Genomic DNA, 22915 nt, shown 5'->3' with positions numbered 1-22915 from the left:
TGTAATGAACCTGCCTGAGCATTGATCAAAAACAAAAATTGGGGGAGTAAATCTGCTTAAAAAGCGCGTCCCCCCCTCGTCTGCCTGGGCTTTGTCCTGGCAGCAGGCTGGCCAGCACTTACAGAGGTGCTATATGTCTCTTAAATTACTAAATTGCCTTCTGGCCTCCGTGCTTTTTTCCCCCCACGATGGTTTGCGGGCATTAGTCGAAAGTTTTTCCCGCAAATATTTAATCCTTGCCGTGACTGACAATGTTGTCAGACCTCCGGACGGGTTTTACGCCGTTATTACAAGCGCTCCTCCGTCCGTGGCACTTTGGATTATTCAAGATTATGTTGTAATCCCTTTAATCCTCATTGCATTAAGATTTCAGTCAAAATACGGCAACAGTAAAGTAGCACTCAGAAGCAATGAGGTCTTAAGCAGGCGTCATGATTGGGCGGCCGCCTTCATTTCCTCCCTTTTCCTCTTTATTTATTCTCCAGTCTCTCCACATTGTCAATACGCTGAGCAACAGATATGTATTTGCTTTTAGAAGCCACAATGATTTATTCCAGCCATCTCCAATCACTGCGGAGGAAAACACATATTTACCATCTCGCAGTGTCGAGGCGAAGCGAAGACAAACTGAGGGCGGGGTGCGTTCACAAGCACACTGAGTCTCCTCCAGCCTGTATCTGGGAACTTTTCTGATGAAATATTTGTCTCCGGCGGTGCGTCCTGTGGTTACTGTTCAACTATTTTTCCCCAACTGATGTTCTCCCGCTGCTCTATACAGCCCTTATCTCTCCTCGCTTGACTTCCCGCCATGCCAGAGAGCTTCCAGCACACTCCTCTGTCTGCGTCTGGAAGCTACATGAATAAAACAACCTCCAACTTTGAAACTATGGCTTGTTTTGCCATAAAAGAGTAAATCTGCGTCGTGCTGCTGCGTGAGTCTCGACAGGATGCAAATCTATTGAAATATAGCTGAAGCCACTTTATTTACAAATCACAATAAGAGCATGTGGTTGCTGATGTAATATTCAACAAAGACTTGCTACGAGGCTGAGGCCTCTCTCACCTCCTGGTGTCTAAAGTAAATACCAGAGGACATTTATTCAATGTCAATTTAAACTTTGAATTACTCTGAAGCACGTTGTAACCAGTTGGACGTAATTTTTCAACTCGCATGAGAAACCGGTTTTGTGGACTACGGTTTAGAGGCCTCGAGTTTGGTATTTTGGTCGTCGGCATCTTGGTTTAGTGGTTTAGTGGACTAAGGATGGAGTATTTTATAATCATAAAATACTCACTTTACTGACATCTTACTCCTAAAAACAGTGGTGTAAGTAAACCCTACTTTTTAATACTTAAAAGTATTTCAACAGCAGGAAAGTTAAGTTAAAGCTACTCAGTTGAGTTTTAGAAAAAACAAGCTTGAACACTAAAGGAAATATCCACAAGATTGTGATTTATAATTTGAAGACTACAAGTTCCAGTGCACACTAAGGTCACATCTTTCTATCTTCCTCAGTTTCTGATGCATGTAGAGAAAGTAGAACAAGACATGAGCAGTAAGTTTCTTTTGCGCTGACATGTTTTTACCGGTCGGTAGAGAAGAGCTTCAAGGCCAAAGATACAGAGGATGATCAGGTCTGAGGGAGGTTTTTAACAGCATCATTCTTAATGTGACCACTGCCGCTCCACTGATCCTTACCAACCACAAAGAGAAACCAGTTCTGCCTCCTGGAGATGTTCTGTTTTTTTTTTCCTTTTGCTTGATCTGGAAGATACTTGACGATGTTGTTGCTTTTGTTTCTGGGGGTAGAAACGCTCCGAGGTGAAAGGAGAAGCGGGTACTTGTCGGTGCCGCCGCTCTCGACTTCAAACCCTATAAGATCTCTAACGCGCCTCAGAGTCAGACTTCAAACTAGCAGCGAGTGGCTGAGAGAAGACGAGCAGGATGATCCTGAGTGGAGCAGATCTGGTTCTCGGTGCTACGGGCCAGCCGTGCGTCTGTGTGTGTTCCTGTTGGTGAGTTTGCATCGACTGGAGGTTAGCGGAGGGGTCGGCAGCCTGCGGGGCAGCAGCTAGGCACCACGCACAACAGAAACAGAGCAACCTCGTCTCCCAGAAAATGCTTTTATATACTAATTTGTTTTGCCAAATCGGATTTGGAAGAAACATAATTGCTGCCTGGACAACTTTCTCCCAATACAGGAAGTGTGACATTCTACCGCACAGAAGTCGTGTTGATGGTTCAACATAAATCTGTGACATTGGAGACCAGAAAGTGCTTTCAGTTGCTTAAACATAATCATGTTTTCATTGCCAACCGTGGAAATTAGGGCTTCCAATCGATTAAAAGAGTTAATCCTGATTAATCGCAAATTAAATCGCACATTTTTTATCTGTTCAAAGTATACTTTAAAGGGAGATTTATCAAGTATTAATACTCTTATCAACATGTGAGTGGGAAAATATGCTGCTTTATGCAAATGTATGTATATATTTATTATTGGAAATCAGTTAACAACACAAAACAATGAAAGATATTGTCCAGAAACCCTCACAGGTACTGCATTTAGCATAAAACAATATGCTGAATCGTTACCCCTGTATCATGATGTGTATTGTATTGCCAGATGTTTACCAATGCACAGCCCTATTGCATTATGGGAAGTGTAGGATCCTTTGTTTTTGGAGCTTGACCCTCATAATAGAGGCTAAAATCTGCAACGATTCTTTCTTAATCCGTCTCTTTTATCGCCCTCAGCTATGTGCTAGTGTGGCACTAAATCGTTGTATCCTTTAAAAAGTCTTTGTAGTTTTGTGTCACTACTTTCTTCAATCTCTCCCTTAAATATAAACATATTACAAACTTTAACTCACATCTGCAGAGTAGCACCATCTCATCGTGCTGGTATGTAAAATGTATACTTTAGCTGCAGTTATGCAAATGGCAGTAACACTGCAGGGCTGAGGGATTGGAGCCACCCACACTGAAACCAACGGCGCTCTGGGAACTCGGAGGCTCTTTGGTAGATGCCCCAAAGTTTTTGGTGAACTACCTCTTTTCTCTTGTGGCCTTTTGACTTTGCAAAACAGAGAGTGGACTCCGTGGCAGGATGTCTGACTGGCTCGCTGCAGTGTGTGTGGGGGGTGAAAGTAGGTTACAGTTTGCTTTTAGGACATGTAGCTAACCCCCTGACCCTGGCTTGGATCCCGCTCCCAGACCCCTTCAGCAGCAACAAACACACACTTCTCCCTGACGGTCGCGGCCTCCGGGACTTGGCTACCGGTGTCAAAGTGCACGGGCAGCCCGGAGAAGCTTTCACATAGTGGCAACACTCAAACCGCCGCCCGTCCCTTCCTCCTCTTCCTCCAACACCACCCTACACATGTGTTTTTCTCCGGCTTGTCCCCAAACACGGCGTCCTCGTAACGACCATCATCCTGAGCGTTGTGTCGCAGCAGATGAGCGGCCGCTCTCTGCCGGTTGAGGCTGAAACGGATTGAGTTTGGTTGAGTCAGAGCTGCAGCGAAGCCTCAGATGCCCCTGACGCTTCGCCTGTGGATAACCCGTATCCTGTTGACAAAAACAACAGCGACGGTTGCACCTCAGAGACACATAAGTCACTCTGAAAATGTCCCCCCCATTACGCTCAGGGGTTAAACTGACATGAAGACGATCATGGAGTGTGTTTGTCCCCCATGTGTCCAACTGTATACAGTTGCATCTCCCGCTTTCTAATGCATCGTGCCAGCACGTATTCCTCTGTAATCAAATTAAAACTTTCTGATCCAGTTCAGCCGGGCTGCTGCCTGCAAGTTTTCAGAGCGGAGGACAGTTTAGTTCTTTTATTTTCTGAAGTTAAAAAAAGATTATTTCAACATGTTTGAAGAGAATTTTACAGATTTAATAACCTCTTCATATATATTTGGCTGTGCACAGATAAAGAAAGTATTTATTCCTTCTTGATTTAAACTACGGACACTAATTTCTAGAAATGTTTTGGAGCAAGTTGATATCTATTGGAGAGATCATTTCATTTCTTTTAAGAAAATAATGTTTTAAGGAGTCGATTTTAGGCAGAAACGACTTAATAAGATGCTGCTGGTCGCCGCTATGGCTGCGTCCATCACCCCGACAACTACATGCAACTTTGGTTAAAGTCTGGCTTTGTTTATTTTTCCTTAAATATCATAATATACTGTATGATCAGATGAGGAATTGATAATTCATTTTTCATCCTTTTCTGCAAGTTTTGAAGAAATTTGTCTGTAATTGAGTCCTTTAAAATATTATTTGTTAAATCAAGTGACGTTCTTTTAGTAAAGAAAAGTTATTTTCAAAAATGAAGTTATATTTTAGTTAATTATTTTAGACACAAATTTTTCAAAATGTTGAAACGTGATGATCGGCGTTGGAAACAGGTTGAAATATTGTTTGACTTGTTTAAGGAAATAAGGTTTTTAAACACATAAATTGCTTAATAAAATGGAGATTTTTGCTATGTAAAGTTCTGTAGCACGTTCATATTCATGTATTCATCCTTAAATATCACACTATCTGATTGAAGCCTGTTTCTCATCCAGTTCAGCCGGGTTGTTTCTTGAAGGATCTGATTCTTTTTAAGCAGTATATGTCGGAGAATGGAGCAAAAGTGCACGAGTAGAGCAGTAAGTTTGGACTAAAGGTGAGACTGAGCGCTGTCTGCATGTCTAAGGGAAACGCAGGGCGTCAGAGTTTTCTAAGCCGCTATCCGGAGAGCTTTCCAGGGAGCACTTGCGTGAAATGGCTGAGATGTTCCCGCCAGCGCACTCGTGTTTCTTTTCCAGTTTATACGAGTCGCAGTATACACATGCCATAACACAGAAATATTTTGTCAATAGGCATATACAAAGCACTCTTTGGGCCACAGGAGAGCCATGAGAGAGTGTCCAATGTTTTTAAGAGGTCGATTCTGTGTTAAAAACAATGGGCAGTAAAAAAATCCCCTCGCCGGAGGAAAATAGCCACTTTCACCGCGGCTCCCCGGATGAGTGTTTACACATGCTCAGCTGGATCCGTCGGACCCCACCTCGCTGCCGACCTGCGCCGCCGTACAAATAAACAGGAAGACCACAGGCACTTGGATGAAGGCCACACTCATAATTCACCAAAAGCAGTATATTTTACAGAGGACCGGGGCGCTTTGGTGTGGCTCCAGCAAAAGGAATAAACTGTTAATCCATAAAAAGGCACGCTGGTTATGCGATACAGCACTTAGGTGCCATCTGAAAGCTCCATATCCTTTTAGCACTGGCCCTCTGTGAGCAGCGCCGAGGCTGAAAGAGAACTGTTAACAATAGGGATCGTATAACATGGATGTTATGGTTGTTTGTTAGAAGCATATTTATGTGGAAGGGGAACACTGCAGTTATGAAAGTCTTTATTGCCGGGTTCAGAAAATGCATGAATGTAAAAATGTCCAAAACAGCTGGCAGCTCAATGAAGTTCTCTCCACAAAACTACTATTTCCATCAACCGCTGACTGTTCCCACATGTCATTTTGCACGATGTTGAAATGTGACACCTTCGGAAGAAGCTCTGATTGACAGAAAGTGTTTATCTCGTTAGTGTGAAACAATAGCAGGAAATTGCCTCTAAAGCCGCCGTTTTCAGACGCTTCAAGTCGTCTCCGAGCTGAGTGACTTCTTTTTTTTTTTTTTCTCGTTTAAGAAGCCGAACTGCTCCACAAAAGAGAAACCCGTCCAGATCTCCTCCGCTACACTTAGACAAACGTAGCGAACATGAAAAGCAATCTTCAAAAGCTATCTTTATCCCTCTGCAGTTTGAAGTGCTGAAATTAAAGTTGCATATGGATGCCATCGAGACGCGAGCCACTCGGGGAGATTAACGACAACGCGAGGCATCTGTGCATTCCTAAAGCATGTGTGTCCTGCTCGTATCCACACACAGCTGACACATGCACACAGATCAGGCCGTGATAATCTGAAATTGCCTCTTTTCAAAGATCTCTAAATCCAGACTGGGTGCAGCAGAAAGTCATGTGGTCAATGTTACATGGAAGCTCTCTGAATTATCCTGCCAATCAGTATCAAAGCAACTAAACTGAACAAAGTAAAATAAATCACTTTGATGAAATACTACTTTTTAAAAAAAGTTTTAACGGGTGTTAAAATATGTTTTATTGATGCTTTATTGATCAGTAATGACCTTTAATGGGTTGAAACTAATGTTAAAATGATCCTTTTGCCAAGTTGCAAGAACTCTCTAATATAGGGCATATACTTCCTACTTTGTGTTATTGTAGAGGAGGAACCCTTTATTAATGAAATATATTCATATTTATCACTGCAGAATTAAATAATTATAATAAATTGAGAAACTTATGACTCTTTATTCACTTTCTAATAAGTTATAAATGTTGGTAATTCATTAATAAAGGTTTCTGACTTTCTAATAAGCCATCAAGCGTGCAGTTGTAAACGGTAATAAACAAAATCCATTAATTAGCAGCTTATTTGGTCAAAAAGTCCATTAGAGGCGTCTTAATTAAAGAATTAAAGAGCAAAATCAAAAGAGAGTTATTCTCAAAAAGCAAATACTGAACATGAGCAAAAAGGTTTTTTTCACAAACTGGTAACCCTGAAAAATAATATTTTTTTCTCACCTGAATGTGTGACAGGTGCATCGGCATACTGCTGCTTTATTTCATACATGTTTCATGTGACATTTATTTTTTTGGCCATAATTGACCATAATTTACTAAATGAACATCATGCTGTATTGAAGAAGACTTGAAACTAGTGATTGAGACCATAAACTCATCTGTACAGTGTTTACTGAGGTAATAAATCAAGTGAGAAGTAGGCTCATTTTCTTAGACTTCTATACAATTAGACTTCTTTTAGCAACCAGAGGAGTCGCCCCCTGCTGGCTGGAAGGTTTAAGGCACTTCAGTATTGGTTTCACTTCTCAGACGCGAAGGTTGCCCACTGCGCTGAACATAATCTATTTTGCAGAATCATCTAATAAAGACGTTCCTGACAGGCGATGTGGTTGCAGGTCTCTGTTATTAGGGGCCATGTCGTCATGTAGAGACCTCTCCGTTGAAGAAACAAAAAAAAATACATCCAGACAAAACTACAAATAGTCATCATGAATTTATTTACCATTAATAAATCTATAATTTATGACTTATCAACCTTTGTATAAAGCATGCCTTATTAGAGTGTTACCAAATGTTCTGACATGAATCCACAGCTGAAGGTGCATTCTGGGATATATTAGGCCACCAGGACACACCGGCAGCAGGAAATATTTCACAATAAAATATACAGCACGATGGGGGGAGAGCAGGCTTACAAAATACACCTCTTTTGCAATATAAACAGGATTTTCATCTAAATTGTGTACACAGCCGCAATAGTTCAGCTGGAGAGCCTCAGGTCTTAGCTCACTAATATGGCAAACAGCATCAATGCGGATATCACTCACGCAGACCCCAAAGTAAATACAAGCCGGCGATTCGTCCAAGGTAACAATTGAGGTTGTGTACGATATGATGGAATGCACAAAACCCCCCCATTAAACGCTAGTTCAAATATTTATATTTCTTTTTGGTATAAATATAACAGAAAGTTTCACATTGTTTGGAAGGGCAAGGAACCCGCTCGTGTTATAAATGAGAGCTCGGTGACAGGTGGCGATGCAAAAATGAAGAGCGTCGGGGCCTGAAGGTAAACACAGCGCTGTAACAATACGGACTGATGTGTTTGGGAGCGGAGCAGCGGACCGCAGCGACGCGGCAGCATATTTCACCAGACTGAGTCAGACTTTTATTGCCTCGGTCAGGTCCACGCAGAGAGGGAACAGCTCTTCTGTCCTGGACCCCTTTCTTTTTTTTTCTCCTCCACGTCTGCAGATTTAAACATTTCCAAAAGGATAAATGTGTGTGTGATCCTGCAAATGTACACACACACTTACAGTCCCAAACTCTGCAACCCGATCACTCTCTGCTTCACCTCACACACTTCTCACCCTCACACACAGATGCATTTCCATCACTAGATTAATAAGGATTTCTACAAACTTCATTGATTTTCTTACCTGCATTACTGAACCTATCCAAACAGAAAACACAACAAAACTGATGTATGTTGTGTTTTTTTCTAGGCTGTCAAAGTTAACGCAAATGTGTTAACGCCACTAATGTCTTTAGTGCATTAACACTCTGTGATACTGAAGATACTGACATCATATGAAACTAAAGAACCTAATGAATCCATCGGTACCAACCATGTCATACTAGCTTGTTGTGAAGGAGGTTAAATAACGCTCCAAACTTACACTAAATTATGGCGAGTAAAACGTCATGTCCATTTTCAAAGGGGTCCCTTGACCTCTGACCTCCAGATGTGTGAACGTAAATGGGTTCTATGGGTACCCACGAGTCTCCCCTTTACAGACATGCCCACTTTATGATAATCACATGCAGTTTGGGGCAAGTCATAGTCAAGTCAGCACACTGACACACTGACAGCTGTTGTTGCCTGTTGGGCTGCAGTTTGCCATGTTATGATTTGAGCATATTGTTTTATGTTAAATGCAGTACCTGTGAGGGTTTCTGGATCAATATCTGTCATTGTTTTGTGTTGTTAATTGATTTCTAATAATAAATATATACATAGATTTGCATAAAGCAGCATATTTGAGTTTTAAATACTTGACAAATCTTTCTTTAAGGTACATTTTGAACAGATTAATTTGCGATTAATCATGATTTAATTATTTAATCAATTGACATCATTTAAGGATGTATATCTCCCTGAACTCCAAACTAAACCTGAACCTCAAATATTTAAATCCTAAGAAATCCAAGAATATTATGACCTTTAAAGGTGCTATTGATAACATTGATAACCCAGAGATACCACGTGATACCAACGTCGTTTTACTATCGGCTCACAAGCCTTGTTAGAAACTAAACGTCAGATATCTTCCACAGAGATACAAAACAAAACATTCATTTTGGACCCGCCACTTTTTTAAATAATTAATTCACAATAATAATATTTTTATTTTTATTCAGCACCTTTCTAAAAGCTCTGTGTTATTTTAAAAAATATATTGGTCTACATAAAAATGTTATCAATAATAATTTAATAACACATTAAAAATAAAATCAGATCTGGTAAAAAACCAAGAGGCAAAACCACCTATAATGAGCAGAGACGAGGGCCGACATCTTAACATGTTGTCATAGTCCCCATAATGAACCAGAGCAGAAAAAGTGACTTAAAAACCGTCTGGCCGACCTCGCACGAGGGCGCAGATCAATAGGAGGCGGCTTTGATAATTGCTCAGCGCTTCATTGAAAGCACGAGAGGATGCCCCCTCTTCTCGCCGCAGACGGGGCCACGTCACATCAGAGGCCAGATTAAAAAAAACAGAAACACACACTTAAACTTGTTCCCTTCTCTGGCCGTGATGGTAAACACGGTCTGATTGGCTTTAGGAGGAGATGAGCGAGGTATCAAAGCCAGTTAATTTGCCCGGTTAGGAGAATCTGTCAGCGCTTAGAAACCCTTGAGGAGGAGGACACTGTCGGCTTAAATAGGACGTAACGCGTCCAAAAGCCATGACCGACCATCTCCATCTCACACTCTGTAGAAATGGTCTTTTTGTGCAGCAGAATCACTTTAATCAGCTCCTCTTGAATTCTTTAAAAATGAGATTTCATTCGTTAAAAAAAAAAAGAAAAACCTTGTAATTCTAGTTGCTGCTGGTGAAACGAGGTTCATTAAGGTTTTGATGTGACTGGATAATCACCCTTCAAAATATAAGCAGCGCTGGTAAACATGAATTATCAAGGGAGGAGGAGGAGGAGGAAGAACCCAGCAGGACCTCATTGGTAATGCAAAACTTTAATACTGGTGACTGAGGAGGCTTGACGTGCCGAGGTGTAATGTCAGCTATCGATTGATCGGCGGTCGGGTGTCTCAGTGTCAGGCCCCATTGACATTCTCTCATCTTACGATGGAGGGAACTTGTTATATCTGTTTACGGCGGCGTGGATGTGCCAGGAACTCCTCGCTCTTCTTCTTCTCCTCTTTTTCTGGGAAGGAATCGTAACGGATCTCCCAGCGTGTTGGCCGCGGCTCGGGCTGTTGACTGTAAGTGCAAAGGCAATTGATCACCCTCCTCCTCCTCCTCCTCCACAACGCACACACACCGACACATAATCATGCAACATACATGCAAACATTCAGTGTCCTCTTACAGAACAGCAGCCTTTATAAAGAGCTGATAAACCTGAAAACTCCCACTGGTTTGAGTTTCTGTCCATGCTTTCGAAGGCCGGAGATGATAGCCATCTCCATATATATTTGAGTGTTGATGGAGCAGCTACAATGTTAGTACAGCCTGGCACTAATCACTCCGAACTCCATGCAGACAGACCTGATAAAGCATGAATTCAAACTTTTTACAAATCTGCACCGTTGTGTAGTTACACCTCCGGATGATGTTATGATCCCAGATGCAATGGCGGTTTCTTTTCCGTCGTATATTGGACTTCCACAACATGTACAAAGCAGCAATAGTGGTTATTTTGTCAATGATTGATGACACATTGTTGGTATCTACATGGTGGTAAGAGCTCCTCTTCCTCTGTGACTCAGATAAACACAAATGAACTTGGATGAGTAACTCGAGGTGAAAGTTCGCTTGGCGTTTGGTGTGAACTTCCCATGATACAACTCAATAGTAGATTCTGCCTGCTTAGTTAATGTCCGTCGAACTCCAGTTTGCAACATGCACTTTCTGTAAATAAAAGTCCCGTCTGAAGCACGAGATGAAACTAAAGTAGTTCTGTAATGATTGCCTGTTAATGCATCAGATATTATTTAACAGTCTTACCATAATCTCTCTTCACTGCATCCAAACCTGCCGCTCTGCTTGTTTCCTCCTTTATTTTGTTCCCTCCCCACCTCTCCCCCCCCAGACGCTGACCTACAGTTTATCACATCACGTATCACACCTCCACAACTCGCTCTTCATGCATGCATGCACGCCTGCACACGGCGCATATGTATTTCCTCAAAACAAACTCCCAAAGACCCGGAGCGAGTGTGTGTTGTTAGGTGACAAGTCAGCGCCACCACCACCCACCCTCGCCACCACGCCCTCCCCCTCTGTACAAAAATAAAAACACTGGGAGAGGTGGCGGGGAGCGTCTACACCCCCCCGGTCCATCGCTCTCAGCAGGGGTTATTGATTGTGACGTGCGCTCGCAGTGCACCTTCCCAGTCGCCTGTCAACCAGATGCATGCTGGCAGGTCCGGTCCTCCCCCCCTTGACAGCTCCCGCGCGGCAGGGAGGTTGTTGGGGTGGCGATGGCGTTGGAGGGGGGGAGGCGTTTGTCAGAGAGCCAAAACAGAGGGAGAAAGACAGCTGGCGGGGCCCTGGCCCTCGATTTCTCCCCTCTCTGCTCTTCCTGAGCCTGCAGAAGGTGAACCTCGACCCCCTCAGCCTCGCTCTTGTTTGCGTCGTTGTCATCGTCGCTACAAGGTGCGTGGAGCTGCCTGCGCGGGTTAGCCTCTGTTTGAGGGTACCAGGTCTGTCACAGCGCATTTTTTCTGTTTTTTCACCCCAAAGAGCCCCTCAGGATAAGGATGAACCGTTTCAGTGTGTTCTCTACATCACTGTCGCTTTTCACCGCCACGTTTAGTACCACAAATCCCCCCCCCCCCACCTGCGCAGCTTGTTTAACGCCAGCGTCTCCAGAAGGTTCATCCTGTGCACGCTCGGCGGCTGAGACAGGTAATGAGTTAGCTCGGGGGAGGCCGACATGACTGCACGCGTGTGAGAGTGTGAAATTACCTGACACAGCTTTCATCGGCACAAGGTGCTTCCCCCGTCTGTGTGTTCGCAGCCGTGGGATTTGTACACACATGTTCACACAGAGAGGGAGTGGAGGGGGGGTGGGAGAACAGAACATATGCCACTTGGTGAACGCTTTAATCCTAATGGCGCTGTTACTGTATGAGGCTCCACTGGCGGTGTGTAAAGTGCCCCGTTCACATCAGCAGAACACTGCTGCAGGTACATCAGTGATGAACTTTAAATGGCTGCTAGTTATACAGGTAGCACTGATATCTAATTGAGGTCAGGTTTGGTTTGAGGACGAGTAGATAGATTTATCTCTTAACTAAGTTGTATCTAATGTATTTAATATTTAAAGGACTATATTTTCCCATGTTTTTTAATCTAAACTAAAGCAAAGTTCACACTACACGACTCTCAAAGTGGTCAGCTCTCCGTACTGGTCCCACTACACAACTTACTGTCCTGTAATCGGGAGTCTTAAAGTCGTCGTGGTTTTCACACTACAAGATCTTTCACCAGGAGGGATCTCCGATGAGGTCTCCACGAAAACACATGCAAGAAATACACAGTAAATAACGTCATACCATACCTGAGACATATTGCTGAGTGTCGTTGGCACACGTGTTTAGAAAATAGCCGGTTCCCACACGTCTTTTTACTATTTATTCTTCTAGGTGCAACAACAACTTTGCTCCGAGTTACTAATGCAGTTATTTAAATGAAACTAGTTGGAAAATGTGTTGGGCAAAACTAGAGCAGCCACTGGTTTAATTCTATTTTATAAACTGATCATATGTATAAGTATGTCTGTCAAATAAATGTAATGGAGTAAAAAGTGCAATATTTCCCTGTGAAATGTAGTGGAGTAGAATTATAAAGTAGCATAAAATGGAAATACTCATGTATTTGTACCTCAAAATTGTACTTAAGTACAGCACTTGAGTAAAAGAACTTACCGATCTATGACGCCCAAACTGTACCGTTTGTTTTAACATCATGAACAAAATCAAATCCACTTTTTGTGAAGCAGATTGTTCATGTCAACAACACGTGATCTGCATCGAGTTAAAGCTCATTTCACTAAGTTAAAGCTGCACAGTATGAGCGAGTATTAACTCCACTGTGCAGCAGAAAGGTGGACTGAGAGGAATAACCAGCACGTGTTGGGACAAGCCCGAAATACTAAATGGATCATAAGTAATAATCACCCCAGGGTTGCAGACAATAAGCCCCCCTCCCCCCTCAGTATCTCAATCCATTTGTCTTGGAAAAGGAAATTACTAAATCCAATACAGTTCGATAAAAATCTGGCCTGTCTGGATCGGCTGCTGGAGGATAATGCGGCCTGATAAAGGCGCTCGTTTCCGGCCGCGCGCCATCCGTCATCCGGGGGTTGCTCCCCTGGTCAAGCTGTCTGCTGCTCCAATAGATGACTGCAGCAGTTCAGCTGCTCGCTCCGCCGCCTCGTGGCCTCCACCGCCGAGGTCACAAAGTTTAGTTGTTTGTTAAAGCCCACTCTGTGCTGAGCAAAGCGCCTGGATCACAATAACAGCAGGTTTACTGCAGGATGTTCAACTGTAAGACACTTCCTGTCCCTGCAAGCCTGACTGCTGGTTGATTGTGATGTCGACAATGCAAGAATGTGAGCTTTTTCTACCGTTCTGGTCATTGTGCATTGATCAATGTAACAGTATGATTCAGTGGTTCACAAGCTGTTTTTGCTTGTATGTAGAATCTGTACAACAAGGTCTGAGTTGTGAGTAGTTAAATTAAAGAGGGATTTTTCTCTCTTCGGTCTCTTCCGTTGCAAAACTATTAGAGCTGTCATAGTTGACGCAAATTCATTTTAACGCCACTAATTTCTTTAACGCATTAGTGCAACTTGCAATTTTCATGTTGTATCAGGCTGTATGTATCATGTTGTAGCGGGCTCAGTTTTAAAGGTAGAGTGAAGATACTGGTATCATATGAAACTATAAAACCTAAAGATTCCATTGGTACCCACCATGTCATACTAGCTTGTCATGAAGGAGGTTAAATAACGCTCCAAACTTACCCTAAATTTTGGCGAGGAAAAACTGTCATATGGCCATATTCAAAGGGGTCCCTTGACCTCTGACCTCCAGATATGTGAATGAAAATGGGTTCTATGGGTACCCACGAGTCTCCCCTTTACAGACATGCCCACTTTATGATAATCACATGCAGTTTGGGGCAAGTCATAGTCAAGTCAGCACACTGACACACTGACAGCTGTTGTTGCCTGTTGGGCTGCAGTTTGCCATGTTATGATTGGAGCATATTGTTTTATGCTAAATGCAGTACCTGTGAGGGCTTCTGGACAATATCTGTCCTTGTTTTGTGTTGTTAATTGATTTACAATAATAAATATATACATACGTTTGCATAAAGCAGCATACCATGACCTCTGACCCTCGTAGGTCTCTTACTGCGTCGCTTTCACGGTTTACATTCCAGAAATGTGAGCATATCTCACTGTTGCAGCAGCTTTAAGTGTCTCTGGACGGGAGCTTCAGCTGAATACCTGAGATGTAATGTAATCGAATACGCTGTTGCGTCCTGCAGGCTGAGCTCACAGCTGTAGACGTGTGTTGTTGGCAGGAGAGCTGTGTGAGCACAGAGGGGCTGTACACTGTTTAATCAGGGTTAAGAGAGCCACTTTAAAGTCCTTTAAATCATGGCTGAACCTCTGGATGTTGGAGGTATTACTAAGGCTTTTTGCAAAAGAACCTGTAAATGTTGAAGTCCTTTTTTTAGAGAGAAACCCTAATCACTATGAAGTCACACAAGGATTCAGTGTGTAGAAATAGGACACAGAAAATGAATACTAATCGCCTATTACGATGCAGATTTGCTTAACAACTCGCTCTCGGCGGCCTGAGGGAGAACAGGATGCGTCGTCTTTTACTTAAGGTGCCGCGTGACCTCTGCACGACCCGCTATTAAAGAGGGACAAATGTTGCTGCTGTTAATGAGCAAAGAGCAGCGGAGCTCATAAAAAGGTGTAAATATTGGGACAAGATTACAGACGGAGAGAAGAAGGAGAAGGAAATGTAGTGTTGGCAAAGTGTAGCTTGATTTTCTGGAGGGAAGCAGAGAGCGGTTGGAAGTGTTGAGCTTCAAGTCTGCAGATAAAAGATGGACGGGTCCTGAATCCTGATGAAGATTTAGTTCCACCTTTTGTATTTCAAATGACAAAAGGAGGAAGTCGACATTTGTATATAAATTGTTCAGCTTCAGTTTAGCAGCACAGAGTCAGCTATTGGATGGATTGCATTAAGTAGTCTTATTATGGTATGGATGGCCTTTGAGTGAGGCAAAGGTCCTGAAAGATACATATACACATTTTCATTTATGTTCTTTCTGTGTTCTTTTATGAACATGCATAAATACTAATATAATTAATATATTTTGCACTCGCCGGCTCACGTTACCACTGTGTTTAACGGTGGCGTCTGTCGTGTGATGAGTTTAATCCAACTACGTGAAGTGATGTTGTTCATTGACAAAATAAAGACTATTTTTCCAAGTTTTTTCTCTCATAAATTTGTGATATTTATCTTCGAATTTTTCTTGCATATTTATGACTTTATAATCTAAGAGTCTTCAATTTTTTTCTTGTAAATTTTCAATTTTTTCTCTCGCAAATTTATGACTTTATAATCTCAGAATATTCAAGTTTTTTTCTCATAAATTTGTGAGTTTTTTCGTGCAAATTTACGGATTCATAATCTCAGAATATTAAAAAAAAACATAATTTGTGAGTTTTTTCTCACAAATGTATGACTTTATAATCTCAGAATATTCAGGTTTTTTCTCATAAATTTGTGAGTTTTTTTCTCGTAAAAATGTATGACTTTATAATCTTATTATATTATTTTTTCTCGTAAATTCGTGGTTTTTTTCTTGTAAATTTATGACTTCATAGTCTCAGAATATTTTTTTCTCGTAAATTTATGATTTTCTAATCTCAGAATATTTTAGTTTCTTTCTCGCAAATGTATAATTTAATAATCTCAGAGAAATTAAATTTTTTTTCTTGTATATTTATGATTTTAATCTCGGAAATTCATAGTTTTTTCTCTAAATATTACCCCCCTCCCCTGGCTCCGTAATGTATTCATGTTTACCTACCGTGGCCCTAACATGTCGTCGTACATATAGGTATTCTGTTAATACCCCACCTTGATTTCATTATATATTAAAAACATTTTATACATTTTAATGGTTTTACGAGGGCAGTTAGTGATGATGAAAACACACCTAAACTCTTAAAGATGAGGCCAGAGTTATTCATATTTACATCAATCAATTCTTTCAGTCTGTGTTGAAATCTGCAGGTTTCACAGACGTGTTTCACAGACGTGTTCCTGCAGTCCTTTTTGTTTGACTCAATATGGACCAACTGTGAGTGATTTGACTCGAGAGGCCACTCTGGTCACCCGCCCGCCCTTCTGACAGCTGAATAATGTGAGCGCCTCAATTCGGTTCACGTCCCTGCCGCAGCATTTCAAAAGACACTTAATTTCATACTTGTTTACGGCTCTCTCCAGAGATCTAAAGTTCAAAATCGCATGCATTTTTAATTCCAAATTAAGCCAGGGAAGAAGGAGGAGGAGGAGGGAATATTTTCCATGTTCCCTTCGCCACATTTTGACAAACATGACCTCCCCTCGCTGGGGTGGAGGGATTATGTGGAACAAAAGTTGTCCCACTCGCCGTACCAGGGCTTAAGGCTATTGGGGCGACAGATTAGAATATCTTTCACCCTCTCAAGGAGATAAGAGAAACACAACCATCAAAAAACGGTGCAAAACATAATGAACTCGTGATCTCCCACCACCAAAGAGCATGTGTGAAGTTGAGATTCATAAATCTTCAAAACAGTAATGCAGATTTGTGGATTTTTTTCTCTCCGCTACTTATGCGTCTCCTAATGCTTAAAACATGATCTGGGTTATCAAAGGTTGGAGGAATCTTCCTGCTCATTGTCTTTTCCTCGAGGAGTCCACTTCCTGCCAAAACTATCACCCTCAGCTCGGCTGTTTTGTTGCCGTATTTCGTTTCTTATTATCCCAGATAATTACAAATATGTCAGACGTGTCACCGTATGACGTCTGCTGACGCCGGCACGTTGGCGAGCCGTGCGGCTGAAATGACACGGTGATATATCTCACCCTCTCCCGCTCTCAATTAGCTCCCGGTGCTCCAGGTTAATGGAACTTTTGATTGGGGAAAACTCTGGTTTCCTGGAAGGCCGGTTTCCTTGTAGATGGGACGTATGGGGGGTCGACCTCGTCCTTATCTGCTGTTGCAGAAAGGCGACTTACTCCTATGTGTGTTTTCCACTCTGGAGGAGTAAGTGCACCAAACCACCATGCTTTTTATTTGGCTTCCTTTACTTTGTATAATGAAAGCAAGCTGGAAATACACTGTAAAAACTAACATTGTAATAAATTTGACAAAAAAAGAATTTTTAAATAGGTCAAAAATGTAATAAAGATGTTCCTGTAATAAGATTTAAAGGTATTTAAACATCAGTTATGACCTCACACAGCATTTTTAACAGATGACCTCATCATTTAATCATACTGATGAGGGTTATTTGTGCAGGATAATCATTATTATTACTCAGCAGTTAACAAATGTTACCGCCCAGATGATGTAACATTGTGTTATTACATCATCACTCCACATATTAAGATCTATGTCCTTTCAGAAACAACCTGCTGTATAAGTTTGAAAAATGATATTTCTTACTAAATATATTTTCTTAATCCTGTAAAATGGTGTTTGCCTTATGTGGAATTCCAGGCATATTAATACTTTAATTAGCTTTATTGATTTCAGTAACTGGTTTTGTTTACAAATTATGGTCATATTGTCCAGTTAGACCAAAAAAAAGAATTGCAATTACAAGCTAGGGATATTCGACTTCTTCAGTCCTGATACCGATGGCGATACCTGGGCGTTGGGTATCGGCCGATACCGAGTACCGACCCGATACCAGTGTTTAATTAATCAGCTGTATGCCTCACTGTGTTAGTGACTGGGATCTTTTTATGTGTAAGACAACATCAGACTTGACTTTAACATTGCTTTTCTATTTTGTAAAACAAAATGTAACAAATAAATACATAAATATAAATTTACTGAATTATTTATTATGAAAATAATAAATTGAACACCAGCAACTTGGTAAAAAACCTTCAAAATTATCAGGAATAATAATTCAGGTGTAAACCTTTTAAATGCAGCAACAAATTGGTCAAGACTTAAACAGGGATTAATATTCCAGGATATAATGTATATAGTATATAAACATAGAATTGAATTGAATAGATCGGCCCCATTGTCACTAAAACAGAAAGTGTCTCAAGACATTTTCTGCTAAATCTGCAAAAGAGTTTATAAATAAGATGTTGTTCGATTCTTTATCATTTTATTCTGGAAGAATAGTTCATCTAGACTGAATTTAACTGGAAATAAAGAGTGTCAGTAATTACTGTTTTAGATGCAACACGTTCCTGTGAGGTAGTGAAATAATATTTCTAATTGTAAAAGCGACCATCTCATACATGCTCCACATATAATAATCAGGTCAGGTTAAGTCTGCACTTTCTGCAACCATTCCTGAAGTAAAAATGTAGTTGAATAAACACAAATATATTATATGTTGGGCTGTCCAAGTAAACGCAAATTTGTTTTAATGCATTAGAGCAACTTGCGATTTTTAGGTTGTAGCAGTCAGTTTCAAAGCTAGAGTGAAGATACTGGTATCATATGAAACTATAAAACTAGCTTGTTGAAAAGGAGGTTAAATAACGCTCCAAACTTACGCTAAATTTTGGCGAGGAAAAACTGGTATGGCCAATTTCAAAGGGGTCCGTTGACCTCTGACCTCCAGATATGTGAATGTAAATGGGTTCTATGGGTACCCACGAGTCTCCCCTTTACAGACATGCACACTTTATGATAATCACATGCAGTTTGGGGCAAGTCATAGTCAAGTCAGCACACTGACAGCTGTTGTTGCCTGTTGGGCTGCAGTTTGCCATGTTATGATTTGAGCATATTGTTTTATGCTAAATGCAGAACCTGTGAGGGCTTCTGGACAATATCTGTTATTGTTTTGTGTTGTTAATTGATTTCCAATACTAAATATATACATACATTTACATAAAGCAGCATATTTGCCAACTCCCATGTTGATAAGAGTATTAAATACTTGACAAATCTCCCTTTAAGGTGAACAGATACGAAATGTGTTATTAATTATAATAAAAAGTACATGTTTTGATTTGCTTAATCAGCTACTGTAAATGATTAAATGTGTGACTATGTGACTAAAGACAGCGTTGAAATGGTGGAGTAGAGTCCATCTCAGCTCCACTAAATGACCAGCAGAGAGAGGAGAGTGCACGCTGAGTTCCCTCCTCGCCGGCTGGGCAGCGAGGTCACTGAGATTACTGGACACACAGTCAGCCTCGCGTTCAGCATCCCTCTGCACAAACCTCCTCCGGCCAAACCAAACCCGCTATCAGAGGATGACACGAAACACCAGCCCGCCGGGCATCCTCCTCCTCCTCCCTTTCTTCCTCCTTCCTCCACAAACGCATCAGTGAGTTTCACTTCAGCTTGTTTGCGGCCATGTTGGAGGCAAGGTGACAAGAGCAATACAAGAGAAACATTCCTGTAATTTCCAAAAAGAGCTTAAGGTGGAATTGTTCTCCAAGGGGGAAAGCTGCCACCTCTCCTCCTCCTTCCCTCCTTCCCCTCAGTTTACCTAACTCACCAAAAAAAGGGGGAGATTTATCCACACACACACAAACACACACACACAACCCTCCTGAGGAATGGCTGGCGAGCAGAGAAGAAATGCGCCCTGACAATCTCCCCTTCCCTCCGGCGGCTGGATGCCAGAAACGAGCGCTGTTTCTTCTGAGAGATCTTTTACCGAAGATGCCAGGGATTAAGAAAGAAAAGACTGCAGGACACTGCTGTGTCACCTAGCATTAAACAGCCCTAAACTCTCCGGTTATGAGATACTCTGCGCAAAATAGGCCAGGAGAGAGAGAGAAGGAAAAAGAGAGGTTTTGATTTCTTATCTTTTTTTTCCCGTTTTCCTCCGAGCCCTGATGCCCCTGGACTCTTCTCTTGGTGCTTGGTGCCTTCACACACACACAGTCATGCACGAACATGCAAATCACAACCAGTTTTACTGGCAAGCTACACAAGATAAACAATTTTTATGAGGAAAGATGGAGGAATTAGTTCAATAAGTTGTATGCAAAAGATGAAGGTATAGAAGAAATGTTTAATGTTGAATCCTGCGCAGAAAACCGATGCAAAAACATTAGAATCATATAAATATGGATATATAACAGCTAGAATACATTTGAGTGTGTAAAACTGTCTGATGTCAAGTTTTGTTCTCTTCACAGGTGTCTAAAGTTGAGAGGAATATCCTGGCACAAGAAATCAGCAGGCAAGCAGGACTCGAGTGGAGGTGGGTAAGGAAAGGTTAAGATTTAGTTATTAACTGCAGCGTGCTCTACATCTGAAAACTTAGAATAGCTTCCGTTTTGTAGCGTAAAAGTGAAGATTCACTGGATAGAATTCACGTTTTAGGTATTTACAGATTAATATTTGTAAAAACTGAACTCAGGTCTGCTGAAAAAGTGCTCCTTTTTAAAATCGGCTCATCACAGAAATGTGTGTCCGATTTGAACCGGTTTTAAAAGTGCAACTTTAAACTGCTTTCTTGTTAATTGTTTGGAAATTAAAGTTTCCTTTTCCGTTTCCTTCTCTAAGGTTTCAACCACTGATTATTGTCAGTAATTATTAATTTGCAGGTTTTTTTCTCCATTAATAAATGAATCAATTGATCATTAATCATTGTCTGGATAAACACCAGAAAACAGTGTAAATGCCGCTCACAGTTTCCTACAGCCCGCAGTAATCTCATTAAATGTCTTGCTTTTTCCAACCATCAGTCCAAAATCCAAAGAGAATCGTTTTATTATAATAAAAGACAATGAAAAGCAGCAAATTCTCAGATTTCAGAGCCTGCAGCCATCAAATTGTTTTGCATTTTTGCTTTGAAAAATGACTTAATCGATTATCGGCCAGTCGATGCAGCTCTACGCTGCTTCTCTTCTTGAAAAGTGCTCATTTCAGAAACGAGCTCTCTCTGTAGTTTAAACGTCTGACATACAGATAGCTGTTGGTTTATAGCCACGCACATTTTGACTCATTACATTTTATATTTTTGCTATTTCCGGATTGGGAACATATTTTTGCAAAAATGTGCATCTGAAAACATTACATTTTTCACTTTTATTATTCACGTTTATGAGCTAGTTGACAGTTTGGAGACACCCAGGACACATGGGGCTGAGAGAGCGGTATGTCATGTAGTTACACCTATAGTGTATGTTTCTTAACCACGCAGCCAACAGGATGCCCTACAAAAACTTGTTCCTCTTTCAACAAGCGTCTGGTCTCGCATTCTGAAAGAAAAGCGGCCAAAAGTTTCCCGTCGTCTTTGTCATCTTTTCGAAGCCGCTCGGCCCGCTCTGAATAATTCAGCAACTGCCTGGTCGAATGCAAACAAACGGAATAAAACATAGATAGTTATGAGGCATAAATATGAACAAACAGCATCTAAAAGCATTACGGAAACACAGAGCGTCTGGGGTTTGGAGCGACAGATGAGGACAGTGTGTTTGACTGGCTGGACGTAGCCGTTACCCCCCCACATCTCCTTCACCCCCCTAATGATGTGTGGCCTGTCAGAGAGACGCAGCCAAATTACATTCAGGACTACAAAGCCTCCGTCCGAGGTTTTCTCTCTCTGTGCAACACCCTGCAAAACAATAACTGGGATTCAGCAGCTGCAAATTGCACTAAAATTTCCCATTCTCTCTCTGTGAATTATTAATGAGAGCCAAACCAAAAAAGACAAAAAAAGGAAGGGGGGAGAGAAATATCTACAGCATGCCCGAGCAGTGGAGAATGCTATAAAGCCGTAATTATGCCAGAGAATGAGAAATGGAACAAAGTTGTTGGAGCCAGAAAAGGCGAGGCAGAAACTGAAACTAAGAGCTCAGAGGGTGAAAAGAAAAGTAGTTTTATTACATATGCAAAACGCCAAAGCTGCAGGATCGACACACAATTAAAACGGGGATGAACAACAGCATTTGCATCCGAGTCTGTCAGGTTTGTTCTGTGGGAAAGTGAAGCAATATGTAAAGGGAGGAGAAGAGGTCCGAATGCCAAAACACACAGGATCTGCTCTGGAGGGAACACCGTATAACTCCAAATGTGTCGACTTTTAGGAAATATGAAAAACAGCTTTAAACCGAAGCATTGTACGACAAAAATAAAACAGAGAAACTATACTGCTTACGTTGATTTTATTCTTGAGAGAAGCGCCTACCTTGTCAATGACAAGTCAATTAAATTCACATTAAAGTGCATACAGCAACAAGTTAAAAAAAACAACAAGGAAATGTAAGATTAACAAAAAAAATAATAAAAGGTGTTGCATCTACTAGAGATGCTCTATAAAAGAAAAAGAACAACTGTCGAGTGAAGGCAATAAATCAGTAAGTAATAATGAATGATAACTAAATAAAAAGGTAAATAAACTAGGATTAGAGAGCTGATAATGGCTTTTATTAAATATCAGATAGTGATGTCCTCACATCCTTAACTGAAGTACAAATATTAATAACGCATTGTAAAAATACTACATTGCAAGTAAAAGTGCTTAAAAGCAACTATCATACTGTTATATATTATTACATTCTATATTGGGTATATTTTGAATCATGCACTAATGTGAAAGCAATTTCTGTTGTACTTTATGTACGTTTTGGTAGTTTAATCTGCAGCATTGTGTTATACTTTAAATAATTTAAGATCAGATTAGAAAGTTTTTTACCGAAGATGCTCAGTATGCATAGCAAAGTACTTAAATATATAAATAAATTAAATAAATGTAGTGTA

General features: G+C 41.1%; 1 long non-coding RNA gene across 1 annotated transcript in view; it reads left to right on the top strand.

Annotated features, from left to right (window-relative positions):
- Positions 1-22915, top strand: part of LOC141762754 (uncharacterized) — a 52437-nt gene that overhangs the window by 23283 nt on the left and 6239 nt on the right. Inside the window, exon 4 of the long non-coding RNA XR_012592888.1 lies at positions 20347-20411. This is a non-coding gene — a long non-coding RNA (uncharacterized LOC141762754). The remainder of the gene's footprint in view (positions 1-20346; positions 20412-22915) is intronic.

Source organism: Sebastes fasciatus, chromosome 24, assembly GCF_043250625.1.
Source record: "Sebastes fasciatus isolate fSebFas1 chromosome 24, fSebFas1.pri, whole genome shotgun sequence".
NCBI lineage: Eukaryota > Metazoa > Chordata > Actinopteri > Perciformes > Sebastidae > Sebastes > Sebastes fasciatus.
This window is presented reverse-complemented; position numbering and strand designations above follow the sequence as displayed.